The sequence below is a fragment of the Ambystoma mexicanum genome, chromosome 13 (assembly GCF_040938575.1).
Source record: "Ambystoma mexicanum isolate Mex_15411 chromosome 13, UKY_AmexF1_1, whole genome shotgun sequence".
Lineage (NCBI taxonomy): Eukaryota > Metazoa > Chordata > Amphibia > Caudata > Ambystomatidae > Ambystoma > Ambystoma mexicanum.
The window spans coordinates 96070534-96093938 of NC_090938.1; the positions used below are offsets into that span (position 1 = coordinate 96070534).

Below are 23405 nucleotides of genomic sequence, written 5' to 3' on the forward strand. Positions count from 1 at the left end.
GCGTGCCACCTCTCTTGTTGGGGCTGCCTCTGCCTCTTCCACGACCTCTTTTGTTACCCTTGCTGTAACTCTGGGTAGACTGCTGGTTGTTGTTCCATTGTGTACCCTGTCCTTGGGCATAGTTGCCTCTTTGTGAATTTTGGCCGCGTGGTCGACGAAAATTACTGTTCCCCCTCTGATTAGGGGGTTTGTTGGTAAGCTGGCCAAGGGATTTGAGAGTCTCGTACTCGTCCTTGGCATTTTTAAGTGCGTCTTCGACCGCTTTCCCAAACAATAAATCGGGTTCCACCGGCTTGTCTATTAATGAAGCCTGTGTTTCTGTTTTGAACCCCGACTGCCGTAACAACGCATGTCTCTTGATAACAGTACCTTCTGCTATCAATCTTCCTGCGTTGTCCGCGGCGTCAAAAGTTGCTTTTAATATGCAACCAGACACGGCTCTCCCTTCTGCCGAGATCCGAGCCAACTGGCCCTTTAACGGTTCAGGAGCAGAGGCTATGAGCGCCGCGACCTCTTCCCATTGATGGCAGTTGTAACTTGCCAATAGGGTGGTGGAGTTTGCAATCCTTGCTTGGTAGGCGGACGTTGAGGCTACCTTCCTGCCAAACCCGTATAGTCTTTTGCTCTCCTTGTCGGGAGGAGCTTCTGATGACGACAAGGGTGTCCCAGCCCTCTTCCGAGTATTGGTAACCACTAGGGAGTCTGGTTTAAGCTGTCCTCTTATATAAAGAGGGTCAGACTGGGCTGCCCGAAAAAGTTTTTCGACTCTGGGGTTGACGGCTATGGTGAGGTTTGGATTCACCAGGGATGGATCTATTCTACGTTGGATGGATTTAAGGATAGGGATGGTTTGAGCGACCGGCCTCCTTTCTCCCACCAACTCTTCTGCGAAGTCCCTTTCCTCCTGTACACCGTGGGTGTCGATGTGAAAATGTTCTGCCGCGCGAGCGAGAACTTCATTAAGGAGGGGCTGGTTATCAACTGGCGAGTCGGTAACTGGGGCTTCGCTTTCTACCGGGGAATCTACTCTGTAAATTTCCTGCTCGTCTTCTACCTCCTCCAGGTCCTCATCGTCCGCATAGTATTCAGTCCCGGTTTGTTCCTCCATAATTGTAAACTCCTGGTCCCCTTCAGGGAAAGGCTCTCCTTGGTATCTGGGGTGTGGAGTAGAGTATGGAGTAGAGTAAGGCTACACCTCGAAGGGTTCAGATCTTTCGAACCGGGCCTTTTTACTTAGGGGGATAGGATCAGAGGAGCCTGAGGGTGTGGCCCCTTGAGGGTCATACGAAAGGAAATGTTCTGGGTTCTTGTCATAAAAATCAGCTAAGGAAGACATCCTTGACATGACCCTGTCTATGTCTTCACTGGACCATTCTTTGGAACAGGGTATGGCTTTAGTAGGCAACTTAGAGGACTTATCAAGGGTAGCCTTGCTGGATGTTGATGTCCCAGTAGATTTATGTTTGACTGTCTGCTTAGGGTGGAAGGATGGTCTTACAGGAGTGGAAGGCTGTGCTTTCCGCTGTTTCCCCCCCCTCCCCGTGCGTGGAAAAATGTTTTCCCTGCCCCTTGGAGGCCTCAGAGACTTTCGACGCCTGGCGTCGAGGGTCGGGAGAGGTACCTTGTTTTGAGCGTGGGGCCTCGCTGGTGTTAACTGCGGCCTCGGTCTCCTGGAGCGTGGCCTGGGGGTGGAAGTCGTCTTCGTCTTCCGACGATCGAACTTCCGTTACTCTAGGGAGCGAGGCACTCTTGGCAAGAGTGGATGATTGCCTTGCGTCATGCGGCGATCTCGATCGAGAGCGCCCAGAGGACACCGAGTCGGACCGTTCTATCTGTGCCTCTTTCCGAGAAGTCGACGTCGTCGAGGTTCGGTTGGACTTAGTGTGCTTAGTGTGTGTAGGGTGTGTAGCGCTTGCGTCGCCGGGGGTCTTCCCCATAGCCCCCCTGCCGGACAACCTTCCGAGGTCGGGGACCTGCGCTCGGCAGTCTTTCGACGCCGTAATGCCCTCACCGTCCGAAAGTACGGCGTAGCTGCCATCGCTGAAGGCGCCCTCCGCTGCCATGGCTGCCTGCCTGGCGTGGTGGGCCCAACGCTTTGTCGAACGGTCCTTAAGTGTCTTAGGCTTAAACCTACTACACGCTCTGCAGTTCGCTTCGGGGTGGTCCCTCGGCAAGCAGAGATTGCACGTGGCGTGCCTGTCGACCCAAGGGTATTTGCGGTTGCACTTGGGGCAGAATTGGAAAGGGGTACCCTCCATACGCACCTTGAGGCAGCGGGTTGGTAAGTGTAGGAAATATATAAGGTGTACCTATATACTAAGAGTGAAGAGTATGTACCACCCCCCACTCTCCCTACTTGCAGGGCCGAGGCCAGCGGCCTACTAGGCCCGGGCCGAGGCCAGCGGCCTTCCGAGGCTCAGATCCGTCGTGCAGCAGCCGACGGTCGATGTCTTCTCCAGCCGTCGTCGAGTGTCGAGGGTCGACGTTGGGGTGGGGAAGGATGTAAATAAATAATTTTACTTCAATAATTAGCAAAAGTATGGCTAAGGCCAGGGAACTCCGCAAGATGCTTCAGACCAGTATGGCGGAAAAAAACAATCTGAGGATCCCAGACGCGTGAGGGATCTTGGGTACAGTGGACGTCACACTAGGGATAGTATTACTGGCACGCCTGTGTCGACGCCCATTTTCGAGTTTCGAAAAACAAACTGTAATACTCCGCAGCTTCCACTAGATGTCGGCCTATGCACAGCATGTGATCTAAGCAGATTCCACAAGCCTCAGAAAAAAGATTACATTTTGGAATATCATCTGCAGCAGAAGTATTCCAACAAACCATCCAGACCATCCTACAGGGCCTCGCGGGGTCCTAAATGTCAGTGGACATCCTAGTGTACGGCAAAAACAAAACAGAACACATGGGCAGGTTGACAGCAGTACTCGGCCAGCTAGACAAAGCTGGTCTGACCATCCACAGGGACAAGTGCGAGTTCCTTAAGGAGGAGCTAATCTTCTACGGCTATGTGTTCAACAGCAGTGGCGTGTCGGGGGACCCCCTCCATGTAGCTGATGTTAAGGGAGTGGCACCACCAACAACACCCACAGATGTTCTCAGTTTCCAGGGGATGTGACCTACTGCAGGAGATTCATCAACAACCTGGCCACGATCTCTCAGAACCACTGCAAGCCCTGATCAAATCAAACACCAAGTGGGAGTGGGACAAGGTGTGTGAAGAAGCCTTTGAGAGCATCAAAGAGTCGCTGTCAGCTGATACCACCATGGCATACTATGATACCCGTTTGCAGACAGAACTGCATGTGGATGCAAACCCTGTGGACCTACGAGCCATACTAGTGCAAAACACCCCATCAGGAGAAACACGACCAGTGGCATACGCATCCAGAGCCCTCACCCCACAGAACAACGCTACTCACACATCGAGAAAGAAGCCATCGCCCTTCTGTGAGGGTGCAAACACTTCCATTTATACCTGTACATGCAGAAGTTTAAAACCTACACAGAGCACAAACCACTCATCCTTCCTTATTTTCACCTGCTCTGTGCAGCACCACCCGGCGTGGATTGGGAAATGACTGCATGCGACAGCTGCAAGAATACGATTTCGACCTTGCATACAGACCAGGAGCAGACAAGCCTGCAGACATTTTGTCCAGGCACCCGCGAACCACCTGGGCGGCAGAAATTTCGGAGTCCACAGATATGGAAGAACACATATGTCTGTTTATAAGAACGCCGTCCTGGAAGGGGAATGGAACTCTTTCCTCCAAAACAACCACAACCACACCATGGATGGAAGGAACTTCCTGGCAGGGGTGTTTACGGTCTGCCACACACTGTCCATCAGGGATGAACGCCTCATCTTGAGAGGGACACGCATCCTGGTGCCACCTAGCCTGCAAGGTAGAATAGTGGTTTTAGATCACGCAGGCCACCAGGGCAGAGTAAGGACCAGGGTAAGGATAAGAGCCGAGTGTGGTTCCAACAGATCGATGCAAAGGTTGAGTAAATCATATCATCCTACCTCCCGTGCCTGGCCCCACTACCAGAACCAATCCAATCTGCCCCAAGCGGCACCACCCACTGGGAATCAGTGAATGCCAATTTTTGCACAGTACAAGTAGCAATGGACGAACACTAACGATACTCAGAGGTAGAAGTGGTCAAATAGTAACGGCGGAAACCAATCCAATCCGCCCCAAACGGCACTGTCCACTGGGAATCAGTGAGTGTCGATTTTTGCACAGTACAAGTAGCAATGGACAAACATTCGGAGCTAGCAGTGGTCAAATCTACATCGGCGGAAACAGCTTTGTCAGCCCTGGAGAAGATGTTTGCAACACACACGTACCCAGGCACATATAAAGTGACAACGGGCCCCCATAAAAAAGGGGTGAATTAAGCAAATACATGGATGACCACCAAATAACACATCACCTCATCGCACCACGGTAGCCCCAGGCGAACAGCGGTGTGGAACACTTCATGAGAACAATCAATAAGGTCCTCAGGATCGACAAAGACCAAGAAGCTCCATAGGAGTTTGAACTATACCAGTTCCTCCGTAATTACAGGGTGATGCCACATGTGTCAACTGACACTACCCCAGCAGAAACTGTTCTGAGTGATGTTACGCTCCTCCATACCTCTTCACCAGCACAAGGCAAAAGCCATGAATAAGCAGAGGACCCACAACAAAAGAGTCAGAGCAAACGAACAAAAGAGCAGCAAACGGCGCGCCAGGAAGGCACACCACAATATTGAGGATGAGGTATTGGTCCTCAGGAACCCATCAAGAACGAAGCTGGCAAGCTCTTTTGAAGCCACCCCTGGACGGTGACCAGACGAAGAGGAACCATGATCAAAGCAGAACGGGATGGAAAGTTCATCACTAGGAACGCATCTTGGTTCAAGAAAATTCCCCCGATCATGTGGAGAGAGGAGCCTGACCAATGGAATGACACAGTGGCCGCGGAGGCGGAGACAATGGTGGCAGAACCAACCCAAGAAGGTTGATGGCAAAAGACCCCCGGCCCATCTGAAGTAGAAGCCGAAGTGGACAGTTCAGCCCTGCAGTCCGATGGAACGCAGCGATCCCACACCGGCCCTGACCCCAGAGCTCGGCAGCATAGCCGGTACCTCCTGAGGGCGGCCCCAAACCACCAAGAAAGCTAAGTGACTATGTGTGCTAACGGAGAACTGTTAGCGTGAGTTACAGTATTGTGATTGAGTTGACATTTGTGTTATTAAGGGAAATGAATAGGGATTTTATGTTCACGTGACTTTGCAAGGCGGTACGTGTAATTAACGGGATAACGTCACCCCAGAGTGGGAGGCAGTCGGCCGACAGATGAGAAGCGGAGTGGATGTGGATTTATCCGCACAGTGTGCCCTCTCAGGCATTCCCGCTCCAGCTCTCCAGCCCCCACCAGCATGGGCCAGAGAGCAGGAGAATCGGACACATTGAACACTGGCCTGCTCCCTCTCACTTTCCACGCACCTCCCTGCCCTAATCCCCAAAGGCACCCTTATCTGTGCTCCGTGCCTCGCTTCAAGGACCCGTATCTGTGTCTGCCTTGCTGCCTCTCAGAGGCCCCTTTCCACTCCAGAATAGCGCGTTCCATTTCTATGGCAGGCTTTCTTCTATGCTTATGTTTCCATCAATGCCTGCTTGGACAAAGGCTGCTGGGAAGAAGGAGGCTGGCAATACCAGGCCTATCTGGAAAGAGAAGATCCTTAATACGATTAAGATCCGTTTTTATTTTTCTGCATGTCCCAGGGGTGAGATAGACCGGCTTTATGTGCTCTTACATTGCAATAGACATTTGAGATGTTATATTCTGTGATATATTGGAAGGGGTACAGGTTGGTAATTCAGGGAACTTTGTCTGCTATTTCATTAGACTTATATTCACTTTAATTTGGTGTATTAAACAAATATTAGAGGTCAAATCCATCACATGGAAGTCTAATCTCATAAACTAAAACCTCTGTCATTATTGGTCACCTGGAACTAGGGTGGCCAACCCTCCCGTATTTTGCAGTACTGTCCCGTATATAATACGTTGTGTGCCACGTCCCACACACACACCCGGTCTGGGGCGTGGAAATGTCCCAACTTTGCTTTTGGCGTAATTAAAGCCTTTCTGCACGCAGCAGAGCACCTCTCACAGCGGTCTGTGAAACATCTTAACGCCTTGTTCTGTGTCAACAGAGCCTTATGAATGGGGTAATTAGACATTGATGGCCACAGACACAGAAGTCGGGGCAATTGGTGGGGTCTCTTGTCCCTTAAGTAATGAAAACGATGGGTGATGAGAAATGGCAGGGGTGTGCTACATGCTATCTGAAATAGTGCTGCGAGTGTGTTGGTTGTGGCTGCAAGGAGGCTCTCTTTTCCCTGTTGAACATGGATCCGTGTGGAGTCTTTCTTTCACTGCCTTTGTAAAGGCGGACCCTGCAATATATGCGCCAGCTAACACGAAGCGCAGCGGAGTGCTGTGAGTGTGTTGGCTGTGGCTGCAAGGAGGCTCTCTTTTCCCTGCTGAACACAGACCAGAGTGGAGTCTTTCTTTCATTGCCTTTGTAAAGGCGGACCCTGCAATATATTCGCCAGCTAAAGCGAAGCGCAGCGGAGTGCATGCAAGTGTGTTGGCTGTGGCTGAAAGGCTTTTCCTTGCTTCACATGGACCCAAGTGGAGTCTTTCTTTCATTGCATTTGTAACGGTGGAGCCTGCAATATATTCGCCTGCTAAAGCGAAGCACAGTGGTGTGCTGCGAGTGTGTTGGCTGTGTTTGCCTTGTTTGCCGGACATCCCGACGGCCCTTTGCGAATGAGGCTTAGCCAGCGCGCCTTGCCACACAACTCCTGACGTGCGCAGCACTCGAACCACATTCGATTTGGAACAGCCTCGAAAAACCCTCCTATTGGGTAAGTGCCAAATGATTTATTGACCACATTTTTAAAATCCTCCTTGAACACACACAAAAATTAAATACATGTGTGTGTGACTTTATAAAAAAACTCGAGCAGCAATACCTCAAAGGCGTTATGGGGAGAAAAACGTGGACAATAAGCTCTTTTTTTGATCAGTACTATACATTCTGATTAAGCTCCTCCCCATTACATATTATATATAACCTAAGAAGTGTCTCAATGAAAGACAATCTAAGAGCGCCTGAATTCGCCCCTTCTGGTGAGATTCATGGCATTCAACGCAGAATGTCATATCTTTTCTCACCACCAGTTCCTTCTGCCGTGCCACACCAGACAATGTCAACAGCTCTGGACGAAGACTGTGCTCTGCTTGTCGATAGTCCTGCCTTGTACAAACTTTCTCCTGTAGCAAGGCACTTGGTTAAAGCCTCTAGGAATCAGAATTTAGAGTACACAATCTCAACTTCTATGAAACAAACAACATGTGACCTTGGAAGACGCAAAAAAAACTATCAAGGAGCCTTGACACGCTGAACAGTATATCAGATGAAATTAGTACACTGCAAAAATGCCCGGCTGCTTAAGGTGCTCTATTGGCACTGGCACTTCCCACGCGAGAAAATATACTTGGTGAAAGGTCTCAGGAAGTACTTAGAATTCCTCATCGGGACAAGATGATCAAATTGATGGTGGGCAAGTTTTTCATAATCCAATGACCCCACTAAATATCCATTTTGCCCCTTCCAACGAGAGTACTAATTTCAGAGAGAGAGCACCCCTCTCACAGTGGAGTAATACTGTTCCACAATGCACCTTCCGCAAGAAACTACTCTAAAGGTGCTAAGTTGTGTACTGAACTCCCATGTTAATGTGTTTGACTCCTTGAAAAAACAAGTGCACATGTATTCAGGCATCCGCATGGAACTATCCAAAAAAGTGGGTAGCTGAGAGTCTTCTTTGGTGGGTCTAAACACATCTCTTAATACACAAGTAAAATATCCACTTGACCTGCTGTATTTAATCAGCAGAGAACATACAAACACGCTTAACGACTTCAAAACTCAATGAATAGATGTGGAAGGACGTTAAATGCATTTGAATGGATTTAAAGAAATCCAACAACAGTAGATGCAGCTGTAGACATGAACAAACCCTTTTATGGGGATGACACACCACTCTCTGCCTTTGTACTGGAGGAGTTCATGAGATTGGCCAAATGATATACGAACAAGAACTGGACCAAATCGGATCACCCAGGTCTGTCATCAACAGGCCCGCTCAACACTCCACTCTAACAACAGAAAATGTGGCAAAAACTAAAAACATGCTAGAGCTTGCCGCTTTAAACCAAGATAATGCGGAGCAACAGCCATCTTCAAATGCTCATCAACCGAAGGAAAGTAAAGAAAAAAGGAAATAAGAAAATTCCGAAGACATCAGGAGTAGATAAAGATGATACAGTCAAGCCTGCCGACAAATTAAAGATAAAGAAAAAAAACAATCAAGCAAATAAATGTTTTTCAAGACTTTAAATAAGATCACAGTATTTGAACGCTTGACAGATAAGCAAACTGCACTAAATACATCTGATATCACTGCAGGCCCCTCAAAGAAAAAGATAAAAAACAAAAATGAGGACTCCTCGGCATGCATTGAAGTGAAAGTAACCTCATATCAACAAACCAGAATTAAAATCAAAGACCAGCACTGGTTGCCAAACAGGTGAGTGGTTAATTGAACCATTAGTCCCGCAAAAACCGCTGCGCCTCGTGCCAAATTTCTGCCAGAAAAATCGCTCGGACATGGAGGTAATTGAGAATATCGAAACATCTAAATTAAAGTCCCCCATGCTTCAGCCGCTTCTGTAGTGTCAACCTCAGACAACCCTGTTGAACAAGAGTCAACAAGTTCCTTAAGACCGAATTTGGCTCAATCACTTGAAACCATCAAATTATTTGCCGCTCCAAAATTATGGCTGAGACAATCACCTCAGACTTCTGGACACAAAGGACTGATCGTAGCAACATACTGGCCCACATGAAAAAGTGCAAGATCTATACTTATTTTCAGATAAAGACATCGAACAGATCTCTTTTCCTCACGAAAACTGCACTTCCTTAATTAAAATTATCCTGAGCTCAAGTGAAGGAAGGAAAGCACTATTAATGTGCTCTGACGAACTAAGAAATGTGAACATCGAAGTGTTTGATAACCGTCCTGCAACACTACCAGGGATTTAAAAAAGCCCTTATGGTGTAATAGGCAAAAATACAGTCACCTAAAATCAGACACATGTCCGAATGAAGGTAGACCGTCTGGGAGCATGCTAAGAGCAGTTGGTAACACCATAGGACAGGACATTATTTGCATAAATTGTGACACTGCAGGAATCCTTGTTGTTAGAGGTGTAATTAAATGGGGAGAAATTTGAAGAGGACTTATCCTAATTAATATCTATTGGAAACCGACAAACAAGAGCATTTTGCCATTCCTTGATGAACTCTCAACAATTTTGGTGGAAATATATATCTCCTTTGAGGACGATCTCATCATAATGGGAGGAGACTTTAATGCATATTGTTCTCCCATTGTTAGACATAAAGAAAAACTAAATACAAACAATATGAACAGCGAATTGTGGTACATTTGGTTCTCCGTTTGGAACATGACGATTCCTAATGGTGATATGAGCAACGACTTGGTCCCTGCCTTTACATGGTCAAACGGAAAGGCCATGTCTATGATTGACTACATCAAAGCTTCGACGGAACTTTATCACTACTGGACACAGTTTAATGTTGTTTTTATGAAACGTAGCGATCGTAGATCTCTGCAGGTCAATTTCATGGTTGATAGCTCCTGTATTAATAATGGGTACCCTAATAGTATCCAAGTAGCTAATCAAGGACACCGGGTAGTAAGCTTCCCAAAACAATGGAAAAAGCTAAACTTCAAACTAAGTTACATAATAGAACTCGCCCATGAAGTCGTAATAAAACATCTTTGTGCCCCTGGCAGTAACGTCGAGTTTCTCTGGGACTTAGACTGCCCCCAAGCAATAAACACTTCAAAACTCAAGTCCAATTTAATTATTTTGATGAGGATACTTATATAAATAAAAAATGCACAATAAAAACCTACAAGAACTTCAAAAAGAAGGCTTTGATGACAAAACCATGAAGCAGAAAAATAAGGATCTTAAGAATATATACTGCCACTGGTCATGCATACAGAGACAAACATGAAATATTCGTGATGGTCAACATATGCTGCAAGCCCTCTTGCCGACACAGTCAAGAAACGTTTTGGCTGGAAATTAACAGCCAAACCGTCTCGCAATGTATGCAACAATCATGCCCTAATTCAGGCCACTCGTGGGTAGAGTGTTTTCAAGAGACCTCTCAACATCCTTACATGCCCCAATAGTCAGCAGGGGCAAAAACAATTGGGTTCTCTCTATATCTAAAAACAAAATAGAGTCTCTCATTACAAAATCATCAAGATCCAGCGCTGCTGGACCCAACGGCCTCACAACCATAATTCTAAAATCAGATACGCCAACTTGGTATAATATCTTAAGCTGCCTTTTTGCTAACGTCATCAAAAGTGAATCATTACCAGATTCCTGGGGGCGATCTATTGTCATACCTAGCCATAAAAAAAGAAGTAGAATGGACCTTAGTAACTATCGTCCCATAGTCCTCCTAGATTGTGATAGCAACATTTTCTCAGGCATGGTCCTTAAAGATCTAGTGAAAATGGCTGAGAGCAGGAAAATTCTAGCCAAGCAACAGACTGGGTTTCGGAATGGCCTCTCTACTGCACTCAATGGTTTGATCATTTACACATCAGAAGATCGGAGTGCATGCATCAAACTTACTAACATATATTGCTTTGATTGACCTCACAAATACTTTCTATTTGGTGAATTGAGCCAAAATGATATGATATTTTATTTATTTTAATTTTATTTTATTTAAATGAATGTGAAATAAATTAAACATAAATGTGGACCAAACTAAGAAGCTGGGGCATTCCAGAGGGCCTTCTTGCCATCATTGCCCTCCATCAACATACCACCTTTCGAGTAAGATTAAAACTTAAAGGAGACCTTTCTCCCGAAATAACCACTGTCAATGTGGTACGGCAAGGGTGTATTTTAGCTGCATACCTTTTCAATCTTTATTTGGCAGACCTAGCAGACTTCTTATTGGTGCATTCGCTTGCATGTCCTAACACAGGTAACACTCTGGTGCACTTTCTAGCTTATGCTGATGATATAGCCCTGATAGACCACACACCTGTTGGACTTCAGCGTCTCCTTAAGGCTATGGAGCGCTATGCAGATGCAAATGAATTAATAATTAATCATGTCAAATCCAATATAATAAATATCTAGGGTTCAATCTTAGAACAACACTGACGTTGCAAGACCTGACTGATGACATGGAGCCAAAAGTCATTCAATACATAAGTCAGCAAAATAAAACTACTGAAAAATGTGTGCAGGTTCTCACTGTTACCCCTGTTGAAGTTCTATAAAGGGAAGGTGATAACAGCAATATTGTACGACATTAAACGAAAAAGTGCACGTAAATTTAATTGGGCAAAAATAGAAGGTCAGATTAGGAAATAAACATGATGTCTACCTATGTCCCTTCCCACAGCATGACTAGATATGAATTGGGCTTATAGTCCATTCACAGTTTGACTGGAAAATATTACTCATATATTGATCTAGTCTAGACCCCTGTAAACACTCCTTGAATGAGAATATAAAAGATCACGTAATCACAGATAAAAGAGAGTTTTTCTCCATTCTAAAAAGAGATGCTGATAACATTTTACAGCCCTGCGAGGCAACTCGCGAGACTCGGTTGACAATCCAGACAAAGTAAAGCGTGCCCTGCTAAGAGCCGATTGGATTACAACTGGGGCCTTATTTTGAGATCTCAATGCACCAAATAAACCAGTTTGTGAAACATCAAGTAAATATGTACTACCATATCTAAGAAGATTTCCTTATCCCCAATGGCGTGCCCAATTGCTAAGGTTTTGTTTAAATGTACTGAAAACAAAAGAAACCATGAGAATTTGGCATAAACTCGATGAAAAAAAGGATAATGCGAGCTATGTGGCGAAGGGTATGTTCAAGACATGAGACATCTCCTAATTACCTGTACCGCCACACTCTCATTACGAGAGAAATATTTCACAAGATTCGTGCATCACTCAGAGTGGCTCAACTCTCAGGATTTTTGGCACAGGCTATCGGCTGGTAAGGAAATCTTCTTGTCAATAGAACTATTAAAATTGCTTAAGGGATTAAATCTTGTAAAAATTCCCCTGTGAAGTGAACCTATGAAATGTAGATGTATCCTTTCTTTTTTCTTTTTCTCGTCTTTCACTCCTATGATTAACTATGTGTCTCAAGATGAAGTATTGTCTCTTTTTTATATGTCGCTTAATAATATGTACTATGTAAAAAAGTCAAATATATGAATAAAAGCACGATAAATAAATTAAAAAATAAAGAAAATAGGGACTACATTTTTAAAATATAAGGACTATTTGTGTAGGCTCGCATTGCTCTGGATGATGCTCCTGTGCCCTTCCATTCAGGTTGGGGGAAAAAAGGTGAACTCGCACTGTTTTCTTTTCAACATGTTTTTATGACGATTGATACAGTGTGTGGTTAGCTTAACATATAATGTGTGTTTGTTTCAAGGCATTACTATAAGCAGAGCAATATTTAAGCACAGGAAACCCAAACCACAACAAGTATTTATATCAACTAACTCTGGGACGATATGTGGTCAAGTGGTTAAATGACCCACATCCCGGTTTCGCCACTTTTGAACATGTGCTATAGTGGGCAATCATTTAATCTCACTGCATCTTATTTGGAGTCCATATAAGTGATAAAGTGTGTTTCCTATATTATTATATATGGTACTGAAATAAATGCCCTGTTTGTAGTTTACTTAACTATAGTGTTGCTCCATACATAATATTAGTACCCTGTGAGGGTCAATTAGATTGTGACAATCTATCTGATTGGCACTCGATGGGTCGTTACCCAGCCAGGAAAGACTTACCTGCTGCTCTCCACTGGGAGCACAAGTCCCTCAGAGGTCTTTTCTTTTCTTCCCCGGTGCCATGGAAAGGGAAAAGGGACTACGATGTCCTTTCTCCTCTTCCATGGTGGCTATTTTGATTACTTTTTCTAATCTATTTTTTAATGGCCGCCATGGAAAGAGAGAAGGGACTATGTGTAGTCCCTTCCCCCTGGTAGCAATTTTATTTCTTTTTTTGTCGAGTTGCAAAACAGTTTCCACCCCATTTCACAATTAGAGGAAAAATACTAATAGCAATAGAGCCCTCAGTGGGGGGGGGGCTATGTTGAAGCCCTCACTTCACTTTGGCTTCTATCGCACCAGGGGCATTATCGGACCTAGGGTCCTATTGCTTAATTAGTGACCATTCATGTATGTCACTAACAAGTTAATTTGTCTTTTGATTTACGGCAACTTCTTTCAAAGACTGATGAAGCGCTTTGCAGTACCCTTTCTGTGCTGTTCATTCTGTTGGTGACAACACAGCATTTTAGGATGTTTGCATGGCACAGGGACTGGACGGAACTCTAACAGGTCCACATTATGGCTCTACAGTTTGACTATTTTGTCGGGCTCTCTGTGTTAAAATGCCATCTGCTACTAATGTTACCAAAAATGCAAATGGGGAAAAAGATGGACGTGAATTACACCATAGAGAGCCGCACGCATGGCAGATGCCTTTTGGATACGCTGCTGCTTTTTAAACCGCCTTGTAAAGATGGCCACCTTAACAATGACCGGTTTGTGTGTACCTCTTAATTCTAAATTTCAATTATAAAGTTAAGTTAATTTTTGGAATTCTCCCCCCCCCCAAATCCCTTTTCCCCCTTCATCATAGATTTTATACATGAGCAACACACATATTTCGGACTATTTTGTCCTTGGTTTTAGCAGCCTAGTTCTCTGGACCTTTAAAGGACATGGTCTATCCAAGGCGTGACCCGATCAATCTTGCCTTTCATTATACTTGGGTTAACCCAAGCACCCGACAAGCCCATCATGCTAGCGCCTTGATGCCAAGTGCAATGATGATGCGTCAATACATTACATCCACATCATGCACTCACACATTTCAAGCCACCTTCCGTTTCTCTTTTTCCTTCTTTCTCTTCCTGTCCTCTCTCTCCCATTTTCCTTTCCTTATTTTCATTTGCCTCCAGCAGACGAAGGTCCTGGCAAACCTGGGGTGCAGCACAATCCCCCATAAAGCTTGCACGAGGAAAGGTGGCGATACGGCACATTATACAAGCTCCAAAATTACTTCAATCTGAACCCAAAGGTTGTACAATTAACAATAATATCCCCCTCTTTAGAGCATACCAAGGGGCAAAAGTCTGTGGCCCAAGTTAAAGTTTCTTGCGGTGTCTATTAACTTGAGGGTGGGCCGTTACTATTCGATACAGCCCTCAGACCGGGGCTTTATTGCTTCTTGTGTTAGTTCTGAGATTATATATATTCTCAGTTGCAACTATTTGTTTGAGGATTTACGAGGACGAATTTGTGACTTTTGATATTTGTTTATCAAAGACTTTTACCCATTTATGTTGACCTTTTGACAGAGTTTCTTTTCGTTTTTTATATTTTTATTTGATGTGTTGTTGCAATGGCTACAGAATGCCATCACTGCCGATGTTTGTTGTTATGCAAAGGCCAATTGGCATAACCTATCGTTCAAGGGGGCTTCAGAAATTGTAACTTTTATGCACCTGTCCAATCGACCGAGTTGGGGCCGAGAAACGCCAACACAGCAAAGATGACTTCCTTGAGTCATTACAAACATGGTTTCTGTGACTAAAGCAATCAATGACAGCGTAAAAAGGCAACATTTGAACAGATTGTTAAATAGTCAGCAGAGGAACTAAGTGCGGCAGGGGAACCAGTCGGCCACCCTGGACCCTCGTAGCAGAGAGGTTGCTAGGGGGGCTCTAGCCCCCGGTCTTTTGGCTGTAGCCCCGATACAAGCTCAGGGACTACAACCAAAAGGCTATAGCTAGCCCCGACATTAGAGTAGGCCCGGATCTTTTCCAGACCTAGCAACACCCCTGTCTCCTGGCGTGCCAGAGCACCCCACCTGACACCTACTTGCCCCTCCGTGTAGCATTGGCATTGCTATTTTCAAACATGAATGGAAAGGTATCCCATGGTGGTGGCAAACTACACTGCAAGCTGCAAACCCTGCCTTCCCTGGCCCTTTGCTTTCAGCATTTGTCAAACAATGGGCGCAAAACTTCCAAGCTTTTGTTATCTTTTATTTTATTGCAAAGGTATCTCCTATAATGGGCCAGAGTCCCCATCCTTCCAGTGATTACTACGTATGTGACGTACTAGTTGCACCCTGCCACCCATTCATCATATTTTTTTAACAACCCCCGCCCAGTCCATATTGTGCAGTTTTGTTGTACCTGCAAATGAAGAAAAGTGTATACCCAGAAGTTTAAGCCAGAACTAGGAAATCATGTTGATAAGGTATGTTGATTAAAAAAAAGCATGGGAACAAGGGTTCGAATGTAGGTTGTGGGTGTGTGACTGTAGGTGGGTGTGCGTGTGGGTGTGTGTGTGAAGCATGCATGTGTTTGGTGGTCAGTCTGGGGGTATCGTGGCTGGGTGGTGAATGTGAGGGCCCACACCAGCACTGTGCGTGCGACCGTGCGACTTACAGAGGCTCCCTGGCATATAATTGTATTTATTTGAAGAACATAGATGTCAATTTCGATCAGAAATGACTCTCAATAACATATTTATAGATGGCATAGGCAATCCCCGCCGGAAGGGTGCCTGTACAAAAGCACAAAGATGAGAGCAATTGCTGAGCTAGTTTATGAGGGTGAGAACAGAGTGGGGCTTAGACCAGACACAAAACAAAGCAAAAAATATAAACATAGGATTAGGTGGCTTATAAAGATAACATTAGCATAGTGCGGGAAATGATTCATACTAAAAAAGGAGCACTCTACAAATATTGACAATTACATTATTATTCAAAGATTTACCGAAGGCGCAGTATGAATGCTCGTCACGCAAGGCCGATGAGAGTAAGTTCCCTTGTTTGGCAGAGACACTCGGGAAGCTGGAACCTCCATCTTCTGACTGTTTGAATTTGGCTTGGACTAGCCGGTGGGTGCAGGCAGCTCTAGTAGGGCTGGAGATTTTAGCTTTTGTGATTTTCTGTGACAGGTAAGTGGGTGCCACATTAGATAGACATCTGTGTGTAATTGACAAGGTTTTTAATTGAATCAGTTCGCGAATGGGAGCCACTGGACCTTTTTCCTTCTTGCCGGGATGATATGCTCACGTTTGGGAATTTTGAGAGCTGCTTTAGGTGCATTGTTCTGGATAACCTGCCTTTTACGGATGTTGTGCTCTGAAGTGCCTGCATAGAGGGTGTTAGAATAGTCGAGCCTGGATCCGTTAACACCTCGGGCAATTGTAAGGCAGCAGTCGGGGAATAGGAAGGGTCTGGATGCATTGATCAGTTTACTGGTGTATGCGGGCGAGGAGGCGGTAGAACTCACATGACGAGTGAGCGAAAGAGTGGCATCCTGGTATACTCCCAGAGTTTTAACTGAGGAAGAGATCAGGATCGGATTGCCGTCAACGTTGAATGATGAATCTTTGGCATTGAGCTTCTTGATCACCGCCGAAGGGGCTACCAGAAGGATATCAGTCTTTTCATCAGTAAGGCAGAGGCGTTGCGTGGCCATCCACGGCTGGATCATCTACTAAGCAGCATTTAAGGTGGAGTCCTCAGGGTAATTGCCAGAGAGCGAGAGTAACATTTGAGTATCATTGGAGTAGTTGGTGTAGGCTATGCCGATGGAGTATAGTAAGTCAAATAGAGGCCTTGTGAAGATATTGTATTGGGTCGGGGAAACACATGATCCTTGTGGTACGCTGCAAGAGATGGGTGCCGGTGTGGTGGGGGCACTAGCTATTCCAGCAAACACTTTGATGGATCTATCCTCAAGAAAGAAGGCAATCCATGTTGAGACCTCAGGTGAAAAATTGGCAGCAGAGGTTAGGTGATGACAGAGGACGTTATGGTCAACCAGGTCGAACGCTGCTGATAGATCAAGGAGTAGTACTAGCACCAACTTGCCCGCATTCCTGATCTCATCAAACTGGATCCTAAGGTCATGCAGTGCTGATTCAGTGCCATGGCCAGGGCAGAACCCCGGTTTGTGCAGCCCCAAAATGTGGTTCTTTTCCAAGTAACAAATGTTCAAATATGCTGCTCTGTCCAGATTTTTCAGTAGAAAGGGGGCTGTTGTGATTGGTCAGTAGTTATTTGGGACTGAGGGGTCTAGTGAAAGTTTTTTGATGAGTGGGAGTACTCGCACCTCCTTCTGGCTGGCAGGAACAAGGCCATTGGAGAAAGATACGCTGATAAAGGTCATTCTGAATGGTGCCAGGACCTCAGAGCAATCTTTAATGAGGGCAGCTGGGCAAACGTCCCCTTGGCACCTTGAAGGTTTCAGCCCCTTTAGAATGGTTTTGCCTTCCACCTCAGTGACATCAGTGAAGCGGAATAAGGGATGGCCTTGGAGGGTGGCAATGAGGTGGCGGGTCGGTGGCAGCTGAGAAGATTTTAGGCATAGAAAGCTTAGCGTCGATTCTTTTGTGGAGGGTGTTAATTCTTGCAAGCATAGCATCCTGGATCCTGGTGCACCATGTTTCATCTTTAGTAATGGTGACTGGGAGAGCTTGAGGGGGCTGCTAAATCACTCAGGATAGTGAAACTTTCACGGGTATTGGACTTTGCACTGCTGATTCTAGAATTATAGGTGTTAGATTTGGCGAGGATGATGGCTAGTTTCTAATGCTTGGCCGCGGTAGTGAACACCAGTTTCAGGGCCTCGGTGGGTGTTTTTGTCCATTTGGATTCTGCAAACTTGTTTTTGCACAGAGTTCTTGGAGGTCAGGAGTAAACCACAAGTTGATGTGCCCTGCCAGTTTAGCCTTGCGTGGCACAAGCGGGGCAATGGTGTCGATTGCAGCTGTTAAGAGTCTTGGAATAGAGATCTGCCAGCGGCTTAGGGTCAGAGGACTGTGGGTTTCAGTTTGGAGAATGCTAAGAAATGGGATAATACCGTCCATAGTTAAGCTTCCGCAGCTACGTGCTAGTGTAGCGGGTAGCGCCAGGGTGGCAGGAGTGGCGTGCCCGAGGGGCGAGATCGTATAGTGCACTATGTGGTGGTCAGACCAGGGGCCAGGGCTGTTGGTGCGTACCCACGCGTGGCAGCTGAGGTCAGTGATCCAGTCTAGGATGCGACCATTAATGTGGGGAGGGTTGTTGATGCACTGTTTGAACATGTGCTTTGTGGGCGCCATAATGAAAGTGTTTTACAGTGGCAGAAGCGGCATATATGGAGGCACAGGTAGCAAGTGTTTTACGGGCTATTGCTTACATATGTGGAGGCCACCCTCATGAAACAGATTTACAGTAGAAAAATTGGAACATTAAGCGGACAAAGGCTTCATGACAATGTTGTGCAATGCTCTGATGCACTGTTGGGGACCTGTCACCCATGTAGGGCTCCTCCACAGATCCAATTGTAAATGTGGTTTTAACCAGTTGTTCTCGACAATTGTGCTCCAAGATGCACCATTCCAACACATTCGTTTTTCATGTGCAGGGGCTGCTCCACACCAAGCATATTACATTTGCTCTGACTTGAGCGGGAAATACTAATGCACCTCAAATGAAAATAAGCCACCAATGTCCTGCAATCATTTGCACCACAGTTGCCCCCTTAGGAACACCTGCCCTGGGGCACCAAATGTTCCCTCCACTGCTGTCATACTAAGAGTGATGATATGATTGGTTATTTATAACGCGCTTAATACCCAGAGGTTTCTAAGGTATTACCCGAATTGTTTGTTTACAATTGTTCGAATAATAGGGGTCCTAATTGACCTTCTGCACAATTGACCGTATGGTCATTTTAATATATATTATGGGTTGGGTTGGTGTAATAATAATATAAGGGGATTGGGAGGGGGTTGGATTGGGTGGGGGGCTGCAGGGGGTTTCCCCCCGCATATATATCCTAATTGACCGTTTAAATTCGGTCAATTGTGCCTAAGGTCAATTGTTATTCGAACAATTGACATTCAAACAATTCATATACAACCGTTTCTAAGCGCAGACCCGGGGATCGAACCTGTGGTGCTCCGGGTCGTCTTGCTTCCAAGGCAAGCACGTTGCCGCTGAGCTATCCTCCCGAGTTCATGCGTTTGCCTCAGCTGGGAAAGACCATTAGTTCAGATAAAAATCACATATGATAGGTTTTATCAAAGAGGTGCAAAGTAAGGGTTCATGGGGACCCCCATTAGTAGCTGCTGATTGTAAGATGGTGTCCTAGTGACGAATGTTAGCAATTGTGCACAGCTCAGAATTCCTCCATCTCCCCATCATCCAATTAGGCTGACCAGGCACGTGGTTGACTCATCTGCCAAGCACTGTCCCCACCACCTACCGAAATAGACTTGCAATCTAGCGGGCCTCGCGGATGGGGAGAATAACCTCTGCGCGAGCATTCTGGCTGCGGATCAATGGCCCGGCCGCATTCTCAATTCCTGAAAGGCGGCTGTCGCTCAAGAATATAGATTATATGCTCGTCTCCCTGAAATAACAAGTTGCGCCCACTCCTGTTAATAGAGTCCTGCTGCGGTCTCAGCAATCGAAGGGCAAGGCGCATGTGACAATGTGTACTTGATCAATAGACTATAAAAAAAACATAACCAGGTCAACAATGGGCAGTTACATCGTTTTTGTGCCAGGCTATTATGCAAGTCTATGCAAAAAGGACGAGCATAGTCGTCTTTGGCACTTAAGGGGTTAAATCTGGATCAGGGTCTGAAGACCAGGGACAAAAGACTGACTGCGTAATCCAGCTCATGAAGGCCACCCCCAAAACAAAAGGCATGTCTTTTTTCCTGTACCAGAGTGGGGGATAATACACGCTTCAATCTGGTACACAAAAGTCGGAAATAACACCGCTTGGATCTTGCCACGCCATTACTCATGACAATTAGACTGACAGGAAAGAGAAAGCATATGCCCTCTTCACGGGACAACCGGACACGCAGAACAAGGACTAAGCGACATATAACCCACTAACCCAAAAGCTCAAATTTCTGCATGCTTAACTCACACAAAAATCCACACAACCACCCTCTTGCATGGCAAACCGCACCCACTTCACCACACCACAACAACAAACAACACATAACTCGCACCAATAGCACACGAGTACTCACATTGATCCGATATTCACACCCAAGCTCAGCGCACAGTGAAAACCCAACTGAAGCTGCCAACAGGACATCACTTCTCTCACTTTCCTACTCCCTCGTCACCCGATTATCCCCCCTGCCTTGTTTGAAGACCCACCTAAGCGCCTGGGGACCAATTCCGTTGGTGATGTTGCGCAGTACAAATACCTTTAACATTATCATTAACATTACCCTGTACAAGGCCCTTTATGTGGGGGGGGGGCCTACAATCCCCTCGATTACGCGGACACGCCGCCCCGCTCGCCCCACCACATACCTGAAGCAGCCCCACTGCCTTCTCGGACGGCCTGCAGGCCGCGTCCCAGGATGCCCAGCGCACGCAAAGCAGTGCTTTCTGCCGCTGCCTTTAGTGTATCGGGCTTTCGGGGCCTCGATGACCACAAACATAAGTGGAAGGTGGAATGTTTTGTCGAGTCTTTGTGATTCACCAATTGTCAACAATATTTTTCTATTATGGGGTGTGCCCCCCATACCCAACCTCTCCCGATCCCTACCACATATATGACCATATTTATGTATGCATTTGATGGACTCGACAAATCATAGTCGAACACACCTGCCAGTTTCAAATTTAAAACTATCTAATCGCTAATCACCTAAGGAATGGTCAATGATGGATGGGGTGTGGGCACAACCATCCATAATTGCTACTTGGATAACCTTGGAATAATACCATGCACCATTACAATGCAAGGCAATCACACTCTGTGATCATGCTGCAATATAGTCACAGCAGGAGTTGTGCAGCCTGGCAGTGCAGCGAGTCTTACTATTAAAGGCGTGAGCAACCACCTGTCAGACACTGCGCGCCAGCGTAGGGTTCCGCAAAGACCAAACTTGGGTGCCTATAAGTCATGGCAGACACTTGATGAATTGCCTTGCTTATTATTGATATGCTCTAGTGCACTGTGGGACTGGTCGCCTTATTCACCTATACCTACTTGTTTCTTAAGAAAGAGGAAAAGGATCTCTTTGACTTTGGTTTCTGAGCCGCGTCTGCATCCTGGGCTGTTTTGATTGATGTCACCAAAGAAGTCAAAATTGATGCGGGCATGCATTGGCGTGCTGATGACGTCAGCCACATCCTACAGAGAATTAATCAAAATGCCTCTAGTTATATATTGAATCTTCTCAACCACAATTATCAAAAAGGAAATTGTTATGTGGGTCCAGATAACCCTCGTCGTTATAGCAAGCATCAGTGTTCATGTTCCAATAAAATACAATGCAAGTCAAAATCCACTAGGTAATCCTTGGTGAAAAGATAGCCTTGGCAGACCTCAGACAGATGGAAAGCATTGGGGCGAAAGTGCACTGAAAATCTGGCGGGGGGTGCATCTTATTGCTAGGACCACACAAAAGAATGTCAATCGAACACGCCTTCAATTCTTCTACAGTGGATCTAAACGGAGAAAGTCTTCCACCTTACATGGACACTTGACCATCTGCATGGCTCTTCAGGGGTTTTCACTGCAATTCCCATCAGCCCCGACTAGGAGAGTAAACGGTGAGGGATCTTGGGAGTGTTAGTCATAAAATCCGGCAAGCCGGAGGTTGCAAACCTCTGGCCTACGATGTTACCGGGAGGGGATTCCTGGTGGCTGACCATGTTGTAAACGAGGGTCACCTGCAAAATAGCCCTTCAACCGAGACAACATATATCCTTCCTCTGACCGTGCCTTCTCAGTGCTATTGGCAGTACCCAGACGGCTTTGAGATGGAGGAAAACATAGCTCTGCAGAGTTCTGTGCCTCACCAATGCCTACTTAAGCATCTGGACCCGTTTCCAAGTTTGCCAAATCTGTGTTTATGTCTAAAAATACAGACATCTAGGGCCGAATGTGTGCTTCATCCGGATGGAGATGTCTGTTGGCCAAGGAAGAGGCTCTCCCACCATGTTTTATGATGGCTGTGTTGCTGAGCTCTTCTTAAGTCACACCAGCAACTGGAGACCGGGGCGTAGCATGCCCTAAACCACCGCTTCCGACCTCACCTGCGGTTCTAAACCTTTTAAAAAAGCCTAGCACTTGTCTTTTCATCCCTCGCCGCCGGTCTCCTCTTTTCGTCCTGGCCTACATTAAATGAATGGGAAAAGGGGCTTCCTTTCTTTGTTTCCTTGGTGCAGTGCCAGATTATCCATTAGGCCAAGTGGGCACCGGCCTGTGGGCCCCAATCCTTTTAGGGGCCCCGCGACAACGGTTCATAATAAATCGGTTTAGAAAATTTAAAGCGTATTAGGAGATAATTTGCGAGGGGAGGGGCAACATTTCGACTGCCTAGGGGCCTCCACGGGGTGTAATCCGGCACTGCGATCTTGTTGTAGATCACATTTACTTTCCTAATGGTAACGATGGCTGGCGGCATGGTTGAACCGGCTGGCAAGGACCCACGACCAAGGTTCTAGGTCTTGCGTCACTCGAGCCAATACCATGGGATTTGCCAGCCCTACAGATTTAGCCAGTAGGCTACTGCTTTTTAAGCAGTCCTACCGCCTACAGTGACAGATCCTACTGCTTTTTACAGTGGCAGGTGATTTAGGTGATTCTAAGGCAGGCTGCAGGCCAAAGCATGCAACACATTAATTAGTCTGTCTGTACAGTGGACTGGTGGGTGATTACTTTGATTGGGCTCAGACCAATCCACTGACCTGACGGCTACTTGACTCTGTCCTGCACTCTTGCCGGGACAACCCTTAGGTGTACCACCAGGGAAGGCAAGTGGCAGAGTGTATCACCATCACAAAGCATCTGCCTATCAGACTGAGGGGGGTATCAGTCACCATGTCATTCAGTGTTCAACTTGCAATAAATATGTACTGCCTGGGATGCTGTTACAGAGCAGTGGCAAACGTTGCCCACCAGCTCTGTGTTATTACCTTCTGTGAAGTTAGGTCATTGAATTTGGTGTTAAGTTACCCTTCAGAATTATACATTTTTAACATTTCAACATCTTTCCATGTTGTGCTGTTTGATGGGTTGTGTATTTTAGAATGCTTCAATGGTGCCAATAACATATGTTTTGTATTTTCCTGTGATGT

At 46.0% G+C, this 23405-nt stretch overlaps 1 long non-coding RNA gene across 1 annotated transcript in view; it reads left to right on the forward strand.

Annotated features, from left to right (window-relative positions):
• Positions 1-6686: 6686 nt before the first annotated feature.
• LOC138520929 (uncharacterized) overlaps positions 6687-23405 on the forward strand; it is a 92947-nt gene continuing 76228 nt past the window's right edge. Inside the window, exon 1 of the long non-coding RNA XR_011282892.1 lies at positions 6687-6950. This is a non-coding gene — a long non-coding RNA (uncharacterized lncRNA). The remainder of the gene's footprint in view (positions 6951-23405) is intronic.